Source organism: Felis catus, chromosome A2 (genome assembly GCF_018350175.1).
Source record: "Felis catus isolate Fca126 chromosome A2, F.catus_Fca126_mat1.0, whole genome shotgun sequence".
In the NCBI taxonomy this organism is placed as follows: Eukaryota; Metazoa; Chordata; class Mammalia; order Carnivora; family Felidae; genus Felis; species Felis catus.
This window is the reverse complement of record NC_058369.1, coordinates 153,648,581-153,665,003: the sequence shown is the minus strand read 5'-3', so window position 1 is coordinate 153,665,003 and position 16,423 is coordinate 153,648,581. Positions and strand designations below refer to the sequence as shown.

General features: G+C 43.0%; 1 protein-coding gene across 2 annotated transcripts in view; it reads left to right on the top strand.

The window, feature by feature from the left end:
* The window catches only part of ATP6V0A4 (ATPase H+ transporting V0 subunit a4), a 101,242-nt gene that overhangs the window by 133 nt on the left and 84,686 nt on the right, over positions 1 to 16,423 (top strand). The window lies entirely within an intron of this gene.

Below are 16,423 nucleotides of genomic sequence, written 5' to 3'. Positions count from 1 at the left end.
GTGAATTTCTGCTCTGTGTTTGGGGGAAAAGAGAGGGGGTGGAGCAAAAGAAACCAGCTGTCACTCCTTGCTCTTACCTCTCTAGAAGGGAAGCTGAACTGTGTTGGCTGGGGAGGGGTGGGGGTGAGGTGGGGGGAGGAAGGGAGGGGCGATTTATGCAATTCTTCCTTGAGTTCACATTTTATCCCTACTGATAAAAAAGAGGACAGGGGAGAAGTTTTGTGCTCTCCTGGTTCCTTGAAATTGAGCTGGCTGCCTCTTCCATTTGAGGTGGAGCACTGGATTCCTTCTTCTCTTTAGTCCAGTTTTTACTGAAACCTACTGTGTGCACTACACTATGCTAAAGTCTGGGACACCTGCCCTCAAAGTGCTTTTATTACAAACACACCTCTTTGAAACACAGTAATGTTTCAAGAATGACTCCAGAAGGACAAAGTACTTTTGGTTCTTAGCAACAAGAAGCCACGTTTACTGATAGGATGCTTCATGAAAAACATGGCATTGGCATTGGGCCTTAAAGGATGAATGGAATTTTGACAGGCAAAGAGAAGAGGAGGGCACTGTAGGCAGGAGGAACAGAGGAGTAAAGGTCCAGAGAGAAGGGGTGCTCGAGAGTCCACTGTGGTTAGAGTGCAGATAGGGGAGGAGACCAGAGGAAGGTGAGGTGGGTATGTGAATGGATAGCCATGAGGCTAGCAGATTGGAGTGCCAGGCTGGGGAGTTTGAAAGAATCAGGAGGCAAGAAAAGGCTTTGTAAAGATTTTGAACCAAGTAATAACATTGATTGAATACCCACCATTTATATGAAAGGCATCATTCTAGGTATTTGGGATTCAATACTTGGGATTCAATGATGCCTGACATGATCTACTCTTGATCCTACTCATGGGCCAGCAGTGAGACCAAGTAGTAAAGAAAGACTTGTGATGCTGTATGGTAAGACTCCAATATAGTATCCTCGGCAGTTGTGGAAATACACAAGAGAGAGTGGTTAAATGTGCCTGAGAGGTGTGGGGGAAGCATTCACAGGGGAGGTGACATTTGGGCTGGGTATTAAAGTCTGTATACACAGATGGGAGTGGATGCCCTTTCAAATAAAAGGAATAGGACGCACAAGGGCAAGAGAATTGTCTGTGTGCATGCAGGCCTGCCATGTATAGATATATGCACTGTTTTCTTGTACAAAAATTGCTTCAGTCAAGAGAGTGAGAGAGAAAGTCTAGCTCATTCAAAGCTATGCGGAAGGACATGTAAGCCATGTGTAAGCTCAGAGGAAAGGTGTCTTTGTATTGGACTGTGTATTGGAATACATCAGCTCAGAGCAGGCATTGTTTTCTAATTTGCCCTAAGGTACAAACTTTAGTGGTGGCCCTGTATTCTTGGGCTTGAGAGCTGGGGGCGGAAGTGCTTTAAGAAGGCTAATCTGCAGGTACACAAATCTAATTTAGACTTACCACTTGGTTGAACATTCAGTTATTGAGTAGTAGCCACTATGTGCTGGGCCTTTGGTGTGGCAGAGGGATCTGAAGTGGGTAAGGCAACACAGCTCCTGTCTTCAAGGAGTTCAGGGTCCAGTAAGGGAGATGGACAAACAAATGATGACAACACAATGAAATAAGTATGGTGAGGAAGTCTCTACAAAGAATGGGAAAATCGTGGAGGAGAGTTGGGGATTAGGGGATTCAGTGAACATTTCACAATAAAGATGGCGTGCTGACCTGAAACTTGAAAGCTGTGTAGTCCACTAGGTACAGGAGAAGGGAACAGTGTGTGCAGGACCTCTGAGACATGAACGAACGTATGCCCCTTGTCCGGGGAGTAATTACCATCTTGGAAGCATGGGGTGGGGTCACAATGTGTTTGGTTTGACTAAGTACACAGTGTAAATGGTCTTGAATGCCAGACGAAGCAAACTGGACTCTGTCTTACAACTGGGGCACCTTGTAAGGAACTTGTACATGTGGATACCATTATATTTCAGAAACATGGAGGACAATCCACCGAGGGCAGGCCTGGATTCAGAAGATCCTCTCAGAAGCTGTTGCAAAAATCCCAGCCAGATGGGGTGTCTGGCTGGCTCAGTTGGTAAAGCATGGAGCTCGTGATCTCGGCATCTTGAGTTTCAGCCCCGTGTTGAGTGTAGAGCTTACTTAAAAAAAAAAAAAAAAAAAAAAAATCCCAGCCAGAGATGGAAAGAGCCCTGAATTTAAAAGTTGGACTAAGGATAGAGAAGAGGGGAACAGAGTCAAGAGGCATCTAGCTGGCTAATTCAACAGAAGGGAACCCGGGGAGTGGCATCTTGAGTGAAGACACGGTTTCCAGCTGGGGTTCCTGGGTGGCCATGAGGCCAGCCTCGGGTGGAATTCTAGCCTGGCTCTTCTTGACCAAGTGGCCCTGGCAAGTTACTTTATACATCCAAGCCTCAGGTTCTTTATCTGAAAAGGAAGAGGGTCTATCTCATGACTTGCTTTGATGACCTAATGAAGTAATCCATGCGAAGTGCTTCACACAGTGCTGCTGGCCGACGGTAGTAAGTACTCAGTGAATGTTAACTACCCTTTTGACGGAAGGGTCCTTGCACTTAGAAAATATGGGGCAAAGGCAGTTTTAGGGGAAAAAATAATGTTATTTACGTATTGGCTTATTTATATCCTGCCTTGGTCTAAAAAGGGCTTAAGGAAGCTTACATAGGATTAAACTAGATAAAATAAATTTGGAATGAGTGGGAAGAAATGAGGCGAAGAGAAAGTTAGGGTAGGAAATACTAAATGAGTTTAGAGCACAAAATGGCATGCATGTTTTCTAAGCTTTGTGGCGGTCAGTGAGAAGAGGGTAACATGGTCATGTGCATGATTCATGGGCTCACAAGATGAAAAAAACCTAAAACAGCGTGAATACAACAGTTCCTGATACCAGACTAGAGAGACATTTTCTCCTTGGGTTCTCACGGAGGTGACATTCCTTAATGGGACGGACACTCTTCTCGACATTTTCCTCATGGTAAACCCCACACTAAGCTTCATAGACGAGGGCTGATTTATCCAGTGGGCCCTAGAGATGACAGCAGTGTGTGGGTTCAACAAGATTTTCAAGGATCTCAAAAATGTTGGAGACCTTCACAAAAAGAGGTTCTCAGCCAAAATATGAACAACAACAACAGCAGCCTGTGCATTCGAGAAGAAAAGATTTGTTTCTCAAAAGCAAATTTTATATAATTCATTTTAAATATGGAAACAGAAACAATTGAGTGTAGGAGGTTGGGTGCATGTGCATATGTTTGATGTGAGCGGGGCGTGTCCCTCCAAAATGATGACAGCCTGGGACATGGAAAGGTTTGAAACAGCCCGGCCTCGGGTGGTAGTGACAGTGGTTTGAGTGACACCCCTGATCTAAGCTGACGGCGTCGTATCAAATTGTGCCAATGAAAATAATTGTGGATCTAGTAGATGGAGAGGGCAAGAACAGTAATCTGTCCCCTCTCTCCTTTTTAACCCACTGTTGTTTGACTGGGGACTGTTTTAGATGTTTCGAGCCGATTGAAAGAGAAACATTCTCTTAGCAGATGAAAGGATTTTATTATCCTAAAATAGGAAGGGCTTGACTGGTGTCTGCTAACTCATTAATTCCCAAAGGAAGGGCTGCATAGCAACTATTTTCAGAAATGTCACCACTATTAGCTGTTTTTTTTTTTTTTTTAAACAGGTCTGTAATAACTCCATGCAGCTGGTTGCCTCACCTAGCAACTTCTCCCATACATTTTATATCAGGTTTGCTTTGGAGAGCGTATGGGGAAGTTGATTGCTTAAAGCTAGACGTTCTGCAGGAACTTCCTCAAGATTTTTTTTTTTTAAATAGTTAAGATAGGTGTTTGGTTACACATACTTTTAAAAAAGTCCGGGCTAAAATATTTGTGGCCAGGCTCCATGGTGGTGATTGGGATGGAATTGGCCAGAGGGGTGGGGATTCCATGGCCCTCAGTGCCTCTGATTTTATCTGCTATCCCTGATAACATTGCATGTAAAAAAAGAGAAGAAGGGGGCACAGTGTTCCCTGTGCTAAAAGACTGAAACCCAGCATTCTGTGGCCTGGAATGGCCTCCTATGGGTAGGATATTTTATGTTAAGGAAGCTTCCCTTGTGATTCTGATAGGCCCCTTTCCCATCCCTTCCATCTCTGGGAAGAGACTACTGCCTTTGAATTTGGGGCTTTGAACTGAGCCTGGGTGGCTCAGTTGGTTGGGTGTTGGGCGTCCGACTTCGGCTCAGATCATGATCTCACGGTTTGTGGGTTCGAGCCCTTAGTCAGGCTCTGTGCTGACAGCTTGGAGCCTGCTTGAGATTCTGTGTCTCCCTGTCTCTCTGTCCCTCCCCTGCTCGCACACTGTCTCTCTCTCTCTCTTTCTCAAAAAAATAAATGAACGTTAAAAAAATTTAAATGAACTTGGGGCTTTCATTTCCAATGAACTGTCCTGAAGAGAATCTTGGCCCCAAATACAACTATGCCTGCTATATTCTAACTTGTGACCAGAGATAGGTCCATAGCTCTTCCTGCAGAGGGCTTTGTCAGAATGTGTTTTCACAAAATAATTGCCAATCTCCAGCTGCTCACAGGACTGAAACATGTAGTTTCACCTGAGCAGGATCTAGTTAACCACACTCACTGCTGTTCTGTTATGGCTCTATAATTTGGAGAGATTGAGGAGTACACTTTTAAGAAAAATGAAGTCCAATCTGGAGATCATGCTGTAGAGTTGATCAAAGTAACAAGGTGAACAAGGTCTAGAGCCCTCCATTTGGAACCATTTCTGAACAGTTCCCAGGATAATTCATTCATCTGCACTAATGCTTCTGTTTGTACCAGACAGAAGTGGGGTTAACAGAAGGATAGGATTTCCTCTTGGCTAAAGCCATCTTCCATGTGGGTCCTGGATCTCATCCCCTCCCTGCCCCCATTTTCTTGGATTGCCCTGCAATCTGTGAACATATTTTGATGAGTTCTATGTTTTGCTATTCATTAACAACCATCGTATGGCCATTTTTTTGGTAAATATTTGGCAGTGATTGAAAAGAATGTGTCCTGTAGTTGTGGGGTTCAGTGTTCCGTGTAAGTCCATCACATCAGGAGTGCTAATTGTGTGGTTCACATCTCCTGTATTTAAAAGTCTGGTCTGCTTATTCAGTTGAGTACTGAGACAGATGATTGTGGGTTTTTCTCTTTGCTTTGTAGTTTTGTCTGTTTTTGTACTAAATATTGGAGGCTGTAATTAGGCCTCATGCAAATATAGAATTGAGACCCCAGTGAACTGAACCTTCCTTAAAAAGTCATTTTGAAATACCCCTCTCTATCCCTAGTAATACTTTGTGCCATCAAGTTTACTTTGTCTGATGTTACTATACCACCTTTCTTTTGCTTAGTTTTGCATGCTGAATCTTTTCCCATCATGTCTTTGAGTTTTTCTAAATTCTTATTATGTTTTAGAAGTATACCTTATAAAAACATAGTGTAGGGCTTAAAAAAAAAAAAAAAAACAACAACCCAGTCTTACAATCTTCGTCTTTAATTTGGCCGCTTAATCTGTTTACCTTGGCATGTGTTTACTGATCAGTTTAGATTTGAAGTTCTGTCTTACAAGTGCTCTTTGGTTTTCCCATCTGTTTTATATCTCTTTTCTCTTTTTGCTCACCACTTTTGGGTTGAGTCTTTTATTCCCTTTTTTTTAGAGATTACTACACGTTTTCTTGTCTTTATCAAAGTCTAATATTAATTGATACTTTTACCATCTTCCCAAATAATGGGAAGAGCTTGGAACTTTAATTCTACCTGTCCATTCCTGATTGTTCTATCATTACAGTCATGTATTTTAACTATATACATATCTTTTTAACTTGGTAACTCATTATTACTTTTTTTTTTTACATTTATTTAGTTTTGAGAGACAGAGACAGAGCACAAGTTGGGGAGAGACAGGGAGAGAAGGAGACACAGAATCCGAAGGAGACTCTAGGCTCTGAGCCATCAGCACAGAGCCTGACGTGGGGCCTGAACTCACAAACTGTGAGATCATGACCTAAGCTGAAGCTTAACCCCTGAGCCACCCAGGCGCCCCTCATTATTACTTTTGTATTCAGTGAATGTTTACTTAAATTTATCCACATATTTACCAATTTACTGTTCCTTGATTCATTTCTGCATGTCTGGACTTCCATTTATGATGCTTCTTAAGTATTCCCGCAGTGGAGTGAGTAATGCTGTCAGTTTTTGTTCGTCACGATATGTTCTCATCTTCCTTTATTCCTGAAAGTTATTTTCACTGAATGTAGAATTCTAGGTTGACAGATATTTTCTTTCAGTGCTTTAAAAACATGATTCTATTTCTTTTGACTCCCACTGTTTATGTTGAGAACTGTCCATCTAACTGCCCTCCCTCATAAGTAATTTGTCTCTTTTATCTTTGGTTGTTTGTAAAATTCTTGTGTTGTCTTTGGTTTTCAGAAATTTTATTACAGTGTGTTCAAGTATGGATTTCTTTTTAATTGTCTTGCTTGAGGTTTGTTGACAAGTGAATATGGAGTTTGAGGTCTTTCATCAGTACTGAGATGTTGTCGGCCATCAAATACTACTGTCCCAGGGGCGCCTGGGTGGCGCAGTCGGTTAAGCGTCCGACTTCAGCCAGGTCACGATCTCGCGGTCCGGGAGTTCGAGCCCCGCGTCAGGCTCTGGGCTGATGGCTCAGAGCCTGGAGCCTGTTTCCGATTCTGTGTCTCCCTCTCTGTCTGCCCCTCCCCCGTTCATGCTCTGTCTCTCTCTGTCCCAAAAATAAATAAACGTTGAAAAAAAAAATTTCAAATACTACTGTCCCATTCTTTTCTCTCCACTGCAGACTCTAATTCTCTTACTATTTCCTTTATTCTCTATCCTTTTGTTTTCTTGGGCTTTATTCTGAATATTTTCTTCAGCCCTATATATTTTTTTAAACTTTTAACGTATTGATGTTTGACAGAGACAGAGTGGGAGCAGGGAGGGGCAGAGAGAGAGACACACACGGAATCCGAAGCAGGCTCCAGGCTCTGAGCTGTCAGCACAGAGCCCAACGTGGGGCTCGAGCCCATGAACTGTGAGATTGTGACCTGAGCCAAAGTTGGATGCTCAACCAACTGAGCCACCTATCTTTTATTAGAACTCTTATCATCTGTGTCTAATTTATTTTTATAACTACCCATTGGGTTCTTAATTTCAGTTATGTTAGTTTTAGAATTTCCGTTTTGTCCACTATGAAATAACTTTTTTGTGATACAGTCTCATTTTTCATATTTGTGAACAGAGTGACCATAATTTTTAAAAATCTGTTTTATAACTTTAATATTTGTTCACCCCCATTGATCTGTTTCTTTTCTCTATTATTTCTGCTGGTTTTCATCCATGTTGCTGTGTTTCCTTATGTACCTGGTTATTTTTATTGTGTGCATAATTGCAATTACACATATTGTAAAAATAAGTAGGATGAGTCATGGGTTTTTTTGTTTGTTGTTGTTTGTTGTTTTTTTGTTTTTTGTTTTTGTTTTTGTTGGGTTGCCTTAGTCAGGTACTTGGGGCCAACAGCATTGTGTTACCATATGTCTAGTCTCCAATATTGGCCTATTTGTAGCTAAGTTGTAGACTTTGTAAGGGTTAATTTATTTTAGTCACCTTTCTTTCTATGTGAGGCTCATTGGAATTTTTTTTTCCCCAGGGAAATAGAGATGAGCTTAAAAACATATATCCAAGATTCTCTACCTCAACATTATAATATTTGTGAAAATGAAAGCCTAGAAGCACCTTATAGCGGAATAAAAGATAGATTCTATCTGTTAAAAAAATTTTTTTTAACATTTATTTATTTTTGAGAGGCAGAGTGTGAGCAAGTGAGGGGAAGAGAGAGGGAGACACAGGATCCGAAGCAGGCTCCAGGCTCTGAGCTGTCAGCCCAGAGCCTGATGCAGAGCTTGAACCCATGAACCATGAGATCATGACCTGAGCCAAAGTCAGATGCTTGACCGACTGAGCCACCCAGGTACCCAAAGACAGCTTTTAAAATGATGTTTTAGAATGATATATTTTTTTCCTTTGATATTTAATGATTTGGAAAAACACTTGCTATGTAATACAAAGCAGAAAGAGCAGGATGTGAAACTATATATTCAGTGGGATTCCAGCTATTTATTACACATGCATAGGCAAAGAAAAAGCTTGGGAAGCATCCTATCAAGATGTCAGCAGTAGCCATATCTAGAATTAACACTTTGAGACAATTTTTATTTTCTTCTTTACACTTTTATGTGTCTTTCAAATTTTCTGCAGTGAACACATATTATTCTTATAATCAGGCAATAAAATCAAATTAATACATTTTATTTAATTATTCATTTATTTTAAAGATTTTATTTTTAAGTAATCTCTACCACCTATGTGGGGGCTTGAACTCACAACCTTAAGATCGAGAGTTGCATGCTCTACCGACTGAGCCAGTCAGGTGCCCCTCAAATTAATATATTTTAAAAAAGGATATTTCACAGGAAAGCAATACAGTCACAACAGAGCAGGTAGACTACATTTAACAGTACCTATCTGGTTGTGTGGGAAAATTTTCAATGTCAGGAAATCCTTGGTTGCATTAAAGAAAAATCTTAATCAAATTTCAAGTTGTATTAGGGCACCTGGGTGGCTCAGTCCATTAAGTGTCCGACTTCAGCTCAGGTCATGATCTCAGTCTGTGAGTTTGAGCCCCATATCGGGCTCTGTGCTGACAGCTCAGAGCCTGGAGTCAGCTTTGGATTCTGTGTCCCCCTCTTTCTCTCTGCCCCTCCCTTGCTCATGCTCTGTCTCTCTCTCTGTCAAAAATAAGTAAACATTAAAAAAAAATTAAAAGAAACCCCATAGACTCTCAATGTTGGAAAGGGATCTAGAAGCCGTCTGGCCCAATCCTTAACCTAGTAAGGATCCTCTCCTGCAATGAAAGGAGAAGTTAGAGAGTTTGGTATGGCTGCATTTGACTTCTCCTGGCTCTCAAGGTTGTGACTTGGACTTCTGCTAAAATGCCTCAAGTAGCAGGCTTCTTACTAATTGTTAAGGCAGCCAGTTCCCCTGTGGGATAGCTCTACCTGTTAGAAAAGTTAGTGAGTTACTAGCATCAAACAGGTAAGGGCATTTTAAGGTGAAGTTAATAAACAGTAGGAGGGCAGGTCCTGTTCAGCTCTGCAGCCCTATGAGTGGCTATTTCTGGCTCCTTCATTCCCAGCCTTACCATTTGTACAAAATATTTCTGTTGGCACAACACTGCGTGTGGTCAGATTCATTTTGTGTTTAATAAACAGAGATGCGTGTTCTCAAAGAGTAATTTTAAGCTAAGGTTTTGGGGAAATAAACTACACGTTTGTGGTAAACACTCAGCCAGTTTTTCTTTTCCGGTTTGTCCATGTGAAAAGTAAAAAGGACCAGAAAGCCGAGTCAGAGATTGTTGGCCTTCCTTCCCGGCATCCAGCTTCTTCTCTCCGGCCGTGTCTTCTGGTCTCTTCTGTAACCTTCCTTCACCATCTGTCTCTTGTCCAGGCTGCCTGTGGCTTGGACAACCAGCCCTGAGTCAGGAGTCCTGGGTTCCCTTTTCACGTTGTCACCCTCTGTGTGACCTTGGGGGAAGTCATGTAACGTTGGTGATGATGCTTCCCAAGAGATGTGGTGGGGGTTCTCTGGGAGGGAGTCACTTGGGGAAAAATCCAGGGAAATGTTGCCTTCAATCCTCTGTGAGAAAATCTTTGTCTGGGTTCCCCAGGACTCTCCAGAGGGGATAAACTGGTTCTGCTACATATAGTACCTGATACAAAGGGATGTTATGTCCTTTGAGAAACAAACAGGAAAGCTATGAAGAGAGCATGAGAATCAGGGGCACATATTCTGTATCAGGCTCTGCCACTAATTTGCTGCGGGACTTAGGCACATCCCTTCACCCCCTGGGGTCGTTTACTCATCCCTAAAGCAAGGGGATTGGACTAGAGGATCTCAAAGTTTTCTTCCAGGGGTACAATTCTGTGACTCTGCCTCAACACAGTATATTAGATGGAGAAGAAACTAGAGGTGGGAATTGTGCTGAAAAGAGCCTCACCAGTGGATTTGGGGGAAAGTATTATTACAGAAAAATAACTGGGGAGGCTCCCGAGTGACAAATTTGGAGATCTGATGGGTAAAACGCATCCATGACAAACGTTGAGGCATTCTCTTCTCTTCATGATGAAATTTTATTTTCCTATATCTCACTTCCAGTCAGTCTGTGACTTGGCAAGTGAAGACAGGAATGAAAGGGGCGTAAAGTGGGTTTGCTTGCTCTGGAGAGGAGAGGCAGAGAGACCAGGTCAAGAAACGTGGAGGTGGAGAAAAAGGATGCGGGAGGGTTCCATGATGGAGGGTCTTCTCCTAAGGAATGAGACTCAGCCTTGTGCTGAGGGGAAGGAGGTGAGATGAGATGGAGGGGAGAAGAGAGTGTGCCAGTCAGTGAGAGACGTTGGAGGGCTCTTTCTTTTTTAGGGCATGATCTGGGGGGCAGAAAGGTGTAGAACATCCGTGAGGACCCACCTGATGTTGGATGTGCGCCATTGTGCACTCTGACACTCACTGGAGGGAGTCCACGGCCAGGAGGGAAAGGGAATGTACGCGGCAGGAGATGATTCTGGTTTCAGCACAGAGAACACTGACTTCAGTGTGCTGATGACATGAATCTTGGACATTACTGTCAACAAATTGCATTTGTGTGTGTGTGTGTGTGTGTGTGTGTGTGTGAGTTGAATGTCATTCCCTCTCTTTTTAGCAACCTCAAGCCATTCTCTGTCTCTAGTACTTTGTCTCCATTAATGCATATTGTGAAGGTTTGTGGATGGTAGGGTCAGTGCCTGGCCAGTGGTGGGAACTGCTAGGTAAGTGGATGTTAAAATCAATTATGTGAAGGAAGGTCATCTGGCCAGAATTCAGTTCAGAAAAATCAGACACTGTTTGTGGAGAATCAGGTTGTTACTTCTGCAGCTACAATTTTATTTTTGGATTAAATTCCTTGCAAGCATTTTAGCTTGCTCTCCACTTACCCCTTTTCATTTTTTAAATTATGATGATCTCCTGAAAGTTGATCCTGTACCGCTGAACATGTGGTCGTGCACAGTATCTTCCTAATCCCCGGTAGAGGGATACAGGAACAAAGGGGGCCCTTTGTTTAAAGGAATGTCCACTTTGAAGAGATGTACGGGGAGTGCTCGCCTCTTTAGCTGGTCAAGAGCCACCTTATAGAATGTCCTCGGGCACAAAAGTGCCTCGCCTGAGACCTGCCCAGACAAGTGTAAAGTGGCCCAAACTGGCATTGTGCCCCAGACTTGTCTAAAGAACACGAGTAGTGGTACGAAACCACTAAATGTCCAAAACAGTACTCTTACAGGTGGCCTTAGGGGATTGATTCTGTTCTAAGGGGGTTGTTTCCCTCAAGACCTTGTGCCAACTGTAAGTGTCATTTTCCTTTAAAGCATTGGGTTGAGAGGTGCCTGGGTTCCTCAGTTGGTTAAGTATCCTATTCTTGATCAGGGCTGAAGTCATGATCTCACGGTTCGTGAGTTTCAGCCCCGTGTGGGGATCTACACTTGGAGTGCGGAGGCTGCTTGGGATTCTCTCTCTCCCTCTCTCTCCGCGCCTCCCCTGCTGGCCCTCTCTCTCAAAGTAAATAAATAAACTTAAAAAAGAAAATAAAATTTTTAAATGAATAAATAAGGAAGGATGCTTTCAGGCCAGTGAGTGGTCAGGACTCAGTCTTTGGCTCTTTTCTGCCCGTCGCCGGAAACCCTCTTGAGGCTCATCGCTGTGAAGGGCTCGCCTCTCCCCTTTTCTCTCCTTCCTCCACTGTTGAGATCACAGGAGAGAATCAGGGAAGTTTACTTTGGTCCTAGACCACCTGGACTGTGGGTGCTCGCACTTGAATCGTTCCGACCTTGCGTGAGTCAGCGATGCTATGAAATGCTGCATGTAAAATACCGAGCTCAGTCGGGACACTTGCAGAGAGATGTAAAAGATACCTTTATGGGATTCAAGGTGATTGTGCCACAAGCACCTAAAAGATAAGGAAAAGTAGAAGTTGCCAGTTTCTACACGTGCTGGGCCCCTAGAGCTCACAGAATTGTCTTGGATTATTAACTGTCTCTTCCTTGAAAAAAATAGAGGAAATCTTCCCACGAGGCTAATTTTCTCCTCAGTTCCTTCCCTGCTCTCTCCTTCCTTTTCACAGCCTGGTATTTTGGAAGAGTTGTTGGTATTGTCTTTCTTCACCGGCCAGTGACTTCCCAGTTCCCCAGTCTCTGAATTCTGCCTCCTTCATGCCCCTGAAGGAGGTCCATCAGTGTCATCAGGCACCTCCAGATGCTTCTCAGCTCTCCTGTTGTGTGAGCCCTCCACGATTCTTGAGACACTTTTCTCGAATTCTCTTTCTTCTGACTGTTCTCCTCTATCTCCATTCCTGGTCCGTCTCCTCTGTCCTGCCTTGGAACCTTTCAGGTCTCCCACACGCAGCCCTGATTTCACTGCTTCCCCCTTGTCACAGACCGAATTGTGTCCTCCACCCCTCCCCCCCCCATTCATATGTTGAAGTCCTAACCCCGCACCTCAGAATGTGACCTTACTTGGAAATAGGGTCTTTGTAGAGGTAATGAGTTAAGATGAAGTCATACTCTTACTGGAGTAGTCTGGGCCCCTGCCCCCAACCAACATGTCCTTATTAAAAGGGGAGATTTGGACACAGACACACACACATGTGAAGATGAAGTCAGATCCCAGAGGCTTCTGTAGCTAAGGAACCCCAGAGATGGCCAGCGAATCACCAGCAGCCAGGTCAGAGGCATAGAACAGATTCTTCCCCATAGTCTCAGAAGGAATCGAAACGCCCCACCCCCATCACCTTGATCTTAGACGTCCACCTCCAGGACTCCTAGACGATGAGTTCTGTTGTTTATGCTACCCAGTTTGTGGTGTCCCCTGTCGAGGCAGTTCTAGTGAGCTGATAAACCCCAGGCCAGTGGCGGACCAATGTGTTGGTCTAGAAGCCTCTTCACTCTTAAACATTATTGAGAACCCCAAAGAGCTTTGGCTTATGTGGATCCTATATACTAATATTTCCCACACTAGGAATTACAACTGAGAAATTTAAAAATGCTTGTGTGTGAACTCATTTAAATTCATACGAACCTGTTTATTATGTTAGTATAAACACCTCTTTTTATGAAAGTACTGTATTTTCCAAAACAGTTTCGGGAAGAGTAGCACTGATTGCTTTCTTTTGCAAATCTCTTTAATGTGTGACCAACAGAAGACAGCTGGGTGTCTTTTGCATATCTATTTTTACATTCAGCTCATTGCTCTATGTTATTTTTTTTTTTTGAAATATACGATGAAAATCTGGTCTCACGTAACTAAGTAGTTTTTAGAAAGGGAAAAAAAATTTTTTTTTAATTTTATTTAAATTCAAGTTAGTTACCATATAGTGTAATAACTAACACTACTACAGTAGTCGAATTCACTACTAATTCTAGAGTAGAATTTAGTGATTCATCCCAGGAAAAATGTTTTACTAGACTTTTCAGTAGTTGTGGACATTTTTCTTTGATACTATAGGCCTTTTAAAAAATTTTTGTTAATGTTTATTTATTTTTGAGAGAGAGAGAGACAGAGTGTGAGCAAGGGAAAGGTAGAGAGCGAGAGAGGGAGACACAGAATCCGAAGCAGGCTCCAGGCTCTGAGCTGTCAGCACAGAGCCCCACGCAGGTCTGAAACCCAGGAACTGTGAGATCATGACCTGAGCAGAAGTCAGACGCTTAACTGACTGAGCCACCCACGTGCCCCAACAAGTAGTACTTCTAAAAGCTTAGTTGCAGTGTGGACTCTGAAACCAAATCAATGACCTTTTCATTAAAATCCCTTGGTTAAGCATGTACTTTTCAATGGATCGTTTGCCCAAGCATGACTTTATAACATCATGCATTGGGCATTTGGGAAATAATGGTTCATTGAGTTTTGCAGATCTCCCAAATGCTGTCCCATTTCATTATACAATAACTTTTAAAACTCACATTTATAAATATCCCCAGAGAAATATCCTCATCAGAAAAGTTGTTAGCACTGAGAAGCTGTCACGTTCATGTGGGCGCATAAAAGTTTTCCAAAATGTTAATTGTTGTTTGAGAGTTAGAATTTCATCACTGGCAACAAACAATGTCAGTTGTTTTCCTTTGAAGTGACAGAATCATTTGGATCATTTCTGAGAAAATGCCTGCCAAATGCCTATGTCTGAATAACCACAGTGTGTCAGCTGTTCTTTTCAAGTAAGAATGGTGTTCTGTCAAAATAGCTAATTCAGCTGGCAAGTCAAACCATCACTCTTCTTACTTCGTTATGCCACAAAAGGGCTTTATGTGTGCTTTCTGTTTTGTCACACGGGATATTAACGATGAAACAATATTTCATCTTTTGCCTGGGCCACAGTGCTGGTCTCAGAACTGCTCTGTCTGCTGCGGGGATTGCCTCTCCTTGTGTCCACTCTGCAGTTAGTAACGTGTTTTCTGGGGCTCCTGGGTGGCTCAGTCAGTTAAGCATCAGACTCTTGATTTCAGCTCGGGTTGTGATCTCCTGGATTGTGGGTTCGAGACCCTTGTCAGGCTCTGCAGGCAGCTCAGAGTCTGCTTGGGATTCTCTCTCTCTCTCTGCCCCTTCTTCACTCTCTCAAGATAAATAACATTAAAAAAAAAATATGTTTTCCAAGTTGTGCCATTTACCCCTACCCTACCTGCTTCAGAGCCGTCAAGGGCCCCAGATGCTCTTGTGATAAAGGCACAGTCCTTAATACAGCCTGCAGATCATGTCCTCATCCTGCCCGCTTTCTCCCCACCCCCTCATTCTCTCTGCCCTGTGTATACTACCTTCTTTCCCCAAGAAGGAGTCAAGTTACACGACTTAGAGAGCTGTGTTCTCTCCTTCAGTGTACCCATCTTCGTTCTGACACATTTGTCTCCGTGGTTATTTAATAATTTGATTACTGAGACTAGACTGTCTCAGCTCTGGGGCCACACTACCTGGGTTCAAGTCCCCTCTCTACCACTTGCTAGTGAGCAACCTTGAATGTGTAACCCATCTCGGATTGCTAATCTGCAAACCAGACAAACAATAACAACGAGGGTTTTAATAATACCTATTTCTTAGGGTTTTGTCTTAAATTTGCCCGTAGTGGGCATCATCTGTTTGCCATTGATATTAGGATTATTACTTTTGCCTGCCCTGCTAGAGTTTACCACAACAGGCCCTGTTTTGCCCAATTCGTACCTTAAGCACCTAGTGCCTTGCCTGGCACTTCATGGTCGCTCAGTCAATACTTTTGAGATTATTTTATTTTATTGTCGTTTTAATTAAATGTTTGATTTTCTTCAAATTAGCTGATGGATACAAACTGTAAAAATCAAGTCGTACAAAGGGTTTGAAAGAGCAATGCTCAAATCTCCTTCCTCTCCATTCCATCCGCAGCCTTGTTCTTACTCTTGACTAATTTTTTCCTTTTGTGGTTACTTTCAAAATCTCCAGGGACGCCTGGATGGCTCAGTCGGTTGAGCGACTGCCTTCGGCTCAGGTCATGATCTCACGGTTCATGGGTTCGAGGGTTCGAGCCCCACATCAGGTTCTGTGCTGTTAGCTCAGAGCCTGGAGCCTGCTTCGGATTCTGTGTCCCTCTCTCTCTCTGCACCTCCCCTGCTCATGCTCTGTCTCTCTGTGTCTCAAAAATAATATAAACATTAAAAAAAAATTTTTTTTAATCTCCAAATAATATGCTCATGCTGCTCTTCTCAGTTTATTGGCGTTTGACATTATCTTTTGAATTGAATACTTGTTTCTTTTTGGTCTCTCCCATCTCCACTAAAACATAAGCTCCATAAAAGCCGTGACTTTGGGGCGCTTGGGTGGCTCAGTCGGTTGAGTGTCCGAATTCAGCTCAGGTCATGATCTCACAGCTCGTGGGTTCGAGCCCCGCTTTGGGCTCTGTGCTGACAGCTAGGAGCCTGGAGCCTGCTTCGGATTCTGTGCCTCCCTCTCTGCCCCAACCCACTTGCATTCTGTCTCTGTCTCTCTCAGAAATACATAAACATTTAAAAAAATAATAATAAAAAAAAAAGCAGTGACTTGGTTGTGTTTCCTGCTGTGTCTGCAGAACCTAAAACAGGGCCTGACGCACTGGGGGTGCCCCATAAATAAGCCCTGGATGAGTAAGCATCAAGACATGCTTCATGAGCATCTGTAGATGCTTAGCGTTGTGCTGGCCTCAGAGGCACTCAGCGAGCACCAGTAATGCTCCATGGAAATGAAATCGGTGCCGTTTCTATCCTTACTC